A 6,118-nucleotide genomic window follows, 5' to 3' on the forward strand; every position below is an offset into this window, starting at 1 on the left:
GGAGGAGGAGGAGGAGGGGGAGGAGGAGAAGGAAGAGGAGGAGGAGGAAGAGGAAGAGGAGGAGGAGGAGGGGGAGGAGGGGGAGGAGAAGAAAGAGGAGAAAGAAAGAGGAGGGAGGAAGAGGGGGGAAGGAAGAGGAGGAGGAGGACACATAACCTATAGCCAGGCTCATTTCTCCTTGAAGCCATTTAATCACTTGTCACCTCAGAGATTTTCCACTTTAGACCCGAGCTGAAGGTAAAGGTGAGTCAGGATGCTTAGAAGAATGATTGAAAGCCTCCTCCTCAAGACAGACAAATGGTTGGCTCTTCTATCAGGGTCATTCAGTAGGGGCATGGAGAGATGTCTCCCTGGTGAGTAAAAAGTTATATGGTGACTATTGCACATCCTACTGGGGGTGAGTCCAACGGAGTCCTGTGATGGCTGCCATGTGAGGGGTCCCCATGCATGATTGATCCTGCAGGTCTGAGAGATTCCTGGAAATGAGATCATTCACCACCCCATGACTGCCTTGAGCATAAACATTCCCTAAGTACTCGCTGTGAGCCCACAGCAGGTGTGGACGATTTCCTATGGAACCACCTATTAATTCAAGTTCTTTGTCTTGATTCCCTGGAAAACATCTGACACATGAAACCCTTATTAGTTTCGGGGGCAGGTGCCGAAGTTAAGGTGGTGAATAAAAGCCAGGTGGATAGCTCAGAATACAGGACACAAACACTCATCCAAGGCTCAGGTCAACTCATGTAAGTGCTTATGTAATGAGGGTCCTAGAAAAAAGCTCTAGAAGCAGAGCACAGAGGTTGGAGCTAGAGATGATGGGATGATCTGCTAAGATTCTGAGTTCAGCTTTGTGATGACACCTTGGCCCAGTCCTTTGGTCTCTCTCTGCTTTATCTGTGAAACAAGGATAAAAATAGCACCTGACTAATGCTGTCATCATAGGATTAAGTGAGAGTGGGTTTGTGGAATGCCCAGAATTGCGTCACACAAAAAAATGTGCAGCACTAAGAGGGACCCAAGGGAGGATGACCACTCTCACCCTTTAGCTGATGAAGAGACTAGGGGTCAGGAGATGATGTCTACTCCAAGGTCACATGCTCTGTATCTTTGGCAGTTATGTGTACCCCTCCCTGACCCCTCAAGTCTGGAACCCCTGCTTCTACCATCCTATGTCTTGACTTGGCACAAGGACCTGCCAGGGAGCCCCAGCCTGACACAGGGCTGGGCTATCACTGTCACAGAGGCAACCTTGCTATCATAACACATCTCTGTTTAAGAAACATAAACCACCCTTTGGCAGCTTCTCAAGTACATGTCAGAGTCATTAAAAGGCTCCCTTCTCTCACACCACTTTTCTGCCTGACTGTAAGAATAAACTTACAGGGAAATACACAGGAGCCTACCCAACAGGTTTGCCCAACAGCAAGGCTGGAATGGGCAGGCCCCAAAGAGTCCAGACTTGGGAGGGCCTGCTCTCCTGTCTGCCAGTGTCTCCTCTGACCTGTGTGAGGGTAGCACCCTGATCCTCCTGTTTGAACCTGTTGCCTGGGAGGGGCTGACATAAGTAATCCTGCCCTAATAGCTGCAGGCTATCCCAAGCTCCTGGCAGGCATCACCCCCAATAAGCTATGCATATCTCTGCCTCTTTTTCAGTAGCATCCTTCCAGGGGTAGCCAAAGGTTCAGTTAAATGAGGGGTGGCCCAGTGCTAAGTGTCCTGGCTAAGCAATTTGACCCAGGTCTGACAAGGAGCATCTGTACTTGCCTAGCTTGGCAGAAAGAGCCAAGACAAAGAGACAAGTTCCCAAGCTGGACCTTTCAGAGGGCAGAAGGGATTTTAGACATGAGATCCAAACAAACCACAAGTTTCCATGGGGTTATTCTAAGAAGAAATCACACCCAGTTCCCCTGCATGTGAATATAACTGGATAACTGGAAAACTATTAGTTACATCCAGCCTTTCACTTCCAATTAGCAGACACCTTGCACCCCTGGACTATATCTGGAACATATCATGTTCCTACTATGGGAGCAAGGTTCAAGAATTTGTCCAAGGGCTCCTGGGGACAACAAAGGTGGTAACAGAGCAGGTGGATGGCCCAGGGTCAGCAGTGTAAGCTGGGGACTCCAGAGGCCAGTCAGACTTAGCACAAGAAGAAAGAAATAATAATAGCTGAGGTTTTGTGAATTTGCATACTGTCTCAGGAGCTGTGTAGTATATCTAATGCATAAAAGGTGATAAAAACCTCACAACTCTACAGGAAGGTAGATTACTGATCGATTCTACTTTACAAATAAGGATGTGAGTTGAGCAAAGCTTCAGATACGTAACAAAATGGCATACTTGAAGTTCAGATCCTGACATATTTAACTCCAGGACAGCCTCTCCAGTGAATAAGAACTAGACTGAGTCTTGGTGCTTCTGCTTATAGGCCATAGAATGATGGCTTTAAACAGAAGGAGCTGGGATACAAAGATGGTTCATCCACTAAAATGTTTAACAGACGGAAAAATCTGAGTTCAATCTCTGGAATCTGCATTAAAAGTCAAGCATGGCGGCATGTGTGTGTAATCCTGGCACAGGGGAAGTAGAAATCATCAACACAGGGCTCACTGGATAAACAGCCTAGATAAGTGAGTGAGCCTTAGGCCCAATGATCTAGTCTTTCTCAGAAAAACAGGGTGGAGAGTGCCCAAAGAATGAGTTTCTACTCAGACCTCCACGCACACATATATGCATATACATCTACATATAAATGCACCCATAAAGAACACACATACATGCACTCACAAATATACATCCATTACCAAGAATGCACAGAGAACACACACAATACAGAAACACACAGACAGAACATACACATACAAACGCACACATACAAATGCACACACACACACACACACACACACACACACACATCAAATAATCATTAGGAATCACCTTCTTTGCTTTTGTTATCTATGGTTGGGTTACTGATGCTTTCGGTCTAATATCCTAGAGGTAAACTTGACCCATTTGGGTTTTAATTGGTTGGAGCTACTAAGTACTAGTCATTGAAAGGGTAGCAAGCAGTGTGGGGAGTTTGGGAGTGAGACATGTGACTGTTCCCAGCTACATAAACAAGAGTCTGGGTGGTCTTGTTCATGTTCAGATACTTCCTTGAGCCACTAGCTTTTTATCTATAAGCCATTATCAATGGTCAGGACAAGGAAAGGGGCAAAAGAGTATACCTATGAAATGCAATGGTGGACTAAATTACAAACTCTAGGAGGCAGAAAGCAATTATTCCTTATTTCTACTATGATCACACCTAGACCCTTGACTGATAGATACCTTGCTCAAAATTAAATTATGTTGAAAAGTTAGTTTTCAAAATTAATTACAATTGCTCCTGACTATGCATGTGCTAGGCCACATCTAAAGCTAGCAATGAAAAGAGCATCCGCTGAGGGATGGGGTGTTGCTGAACACTATGGAAGGTTGGGTGGGGTAGAATGCTAGGCAGACATTTATAAGAGTGAAACATGAACATCATGCCATTAACCAACCAGTTTGTGTTTGGATTTACATCCTGCTCCACAAAAATAAAAATCATATCTGGCATCATTATTGGACCAAGAATCTGTAATTAAAAGGGTCACAGACCCAAGAAGGAACCAACTACTATTATTCTGCTAAATGAACACTGTAGTAAACTTATTCTTAATGTCTTTTCATTCTATAAACAGATTAATGCATCTCTCATCCCTCATCAGAGACATTTCTACTTGCAGAAGATGATTAACCACAACTGGTCTATGTGTAGAAAATATAAGACTGCAGAATGCTCAGTCCTACGTGAAACAACTACACCATACCCCATTCCCTGAAGGCTCATTGACCACTGTGGAAGAGAATGGAGAAAGAGCAGAAGAGTCAGAGGAAACAAGGAAGCAATGTCTTCCAGAAAGAGCTGGCCAACTGCACATATGAACTCATAGTGTATCTGAGAGCATGGCCACAGGACCTGTGCAAGCTCATGCCAGACAAAATCCCAGTATGTAGAGAGGAGGTGAGCACAAAGTTGTGCCCTTATCCCAGGAGCTCTGGGAAATTGTTGGCTTCTAGAGGAGACAGAGACAGGCAGACAGACAGACAGACAGACAGACACAGACAGAGACAGAGAGAGAGACAGAGACAGAGAGAGACAGAGAAAGAGAGAGACAGAGACAGAGACAGAGACAGAGAGACAAACAGACAGAGACAGAGACAGAGAGAGAGAGACAGAGAGAGAGAGAGAGAGACAGAGACAGAGACAGAGAGACAGAGACAGAGAGTGAGAGAGACAGAGACAGAGAGAGACAGAGACAGAGACAGAGACAGAGGGGGCACTTTAAGAGTAGAACTTCTAATAAATTGACCAAACTCCAGTGAAAGGCCACACAGGCAAGGCTACATGGGCAACACAAACTGGACTTGAAGTGGGGGTAAATATGATCAAGAGACATCGGATGAAATTCTCAAAGAACTAATAAAATAAAAATTAACTTTTTGTATATACACACACACATGTACATAAAAATGTAGAGGAAGAAAGGGTAAGGTAGAAATGATGTAATTACACTATAGTCTCAATTTTTAAGAATATATATTATATAATAAATATATGTTATATAATAAAGATTGATGGAGGAAGATGTGTAATTTTGACTTCTGGCTCCAGACACACACACACACACACACACACACATACACACACACACACACACACACGAGTGTGAAATTACATACACACATACACCACTTGCACCCCAAAATGAAAAGAATATTCAGCACATTGCTATTTCTCTTTGTTCAGAACAAGGCATTTACACATAAGCAACATTACTAGAGTTGCTTTTGCCCGTCAGTGTGTGTGGCCATGCAAGACCATGCTCAGTCTTGCAAGGGATTTCTGAGTGTGACTTCCAGGAAAAATGGAGAGATAACAAGGCACTGGCTTGCACAAAAGCAACAACAAAAATGTAGACTCTTGAAGCAAAGGTGAAATAAACAAGCTGGGTGGGTTCCTGTGGCATCTGGCTTAGGAACAATTCTCATCTGTCATTCTGACCATCTCTTCATACCAGAGAATGTTCATCGTAAGGGACCTAATGTCTCTCCAGGGTCCTTACTTCTTCTTACAAATCCTTCAGACCAAAGACAGAAGCAAAGAAGGGTAAAAAGCCAGGCACCTGTCAGTTCCACTGTCAGTTAACTCACTAAGCACAGCAGGGTTCTCTTACAAGCCAAGAGGCCTGGGCTGCCTGCATTCATGTCTACGTATCCAGAGAGTCAGACAACTCTCGTTGGAGCATCTACTACCTAGATCCAGCCATCTCCAAACAGATCTTGGACTTGCTAGATGAGGAGAGAGAGAGTGGAAGTCAGAAAACACATTTAGGAAGCACCTACTTTGTTTCTGGAACTAGCCCAGGTCTTTAGCATAGATTGTCTCCTAGAATTTCAGAAGATGAGGTCCACCGTCCTTGCCTCCGAGATGCTCAGAAGAGTAAGTTGTGGCCCCACAAGGACTTCATGAGAAACATGGGAGAAACTGAGGGAGGTGTGTGTGTGTGTGTGTGTGTGTGTACATATGTGTGTCTGTGTGTATAGCTGTGTGACTGTGCATTTTTGTCTGTATATTAATATCTATGTAAGTCTATGTCTGAGTGTGGGATGTCTGAGTACTTGTATGAGTATCTGTATGATATGTGCCTGTGTTTGTACATGTCTGTCTACATGAGTGTGTATGTGTGTGTGTGTGTGTGTGTGTGTGTGTGTGTGCTTATGCGTGTTTCAACTCTTGAGCATATTCTCACCTACACAGACAAACATATTTAACACACACACGCGCGCGTACCTTCACTGTTACTATTTATTGAACTAGACTCAATAACGAAAAGAGATATCCCACCGACCCTGACTCCCAGTGTTTTATCATACCCTCTGGAAATACTAACGACACAGTGTCATAGCAGGAATGCCATACCATCTACATCATGCTAATATTAAATCATAAGGAAATTATCATATATATTTGGATGCTCATAGATGTTCACATCTATAATATTATATCAATAATCAGGCACTGGTA

General features: G+C 43.9%; 1 long non-coding RNA gene across 1 annotated transcript in view; it reads left to right on the top strand.

Moving 5' to 3' along the window:
* Window positions 1-4,195, top strand: part of LOC116092496 — an 11,747-nt gene extending 7,552 nt beyond the window's left edge. The window contains exon 3 of the long non-coding RNA XR_004119288.1: window positions 3,732-4,195. This is a non-coding gene — a long non-coding RNA (uncharacterized LOC116092496). The remainder of the gene's footprint in view (window positions 1-3,731) is intronic.
* Window positions 4,196-6,118: the final 1,923 nt, after the last annotated feature.

This window comes from Mastomys coucha, unplaced genomic scaffold, assembly GCF_008632895.1.
Source record: "Mastomys coucha isolate ucsf_1 unplaced genomic scaffold, UCSF_Mcou_1 pScaffold15, whole genome shotgun sequence".
Classification (NCBI taxonomy): domain Eukaryota; kingdom Metazoa; phylum Chordata; class Mammalia; order Rodentia; family Muridae; genus Mastomys; species Mastomys coucha.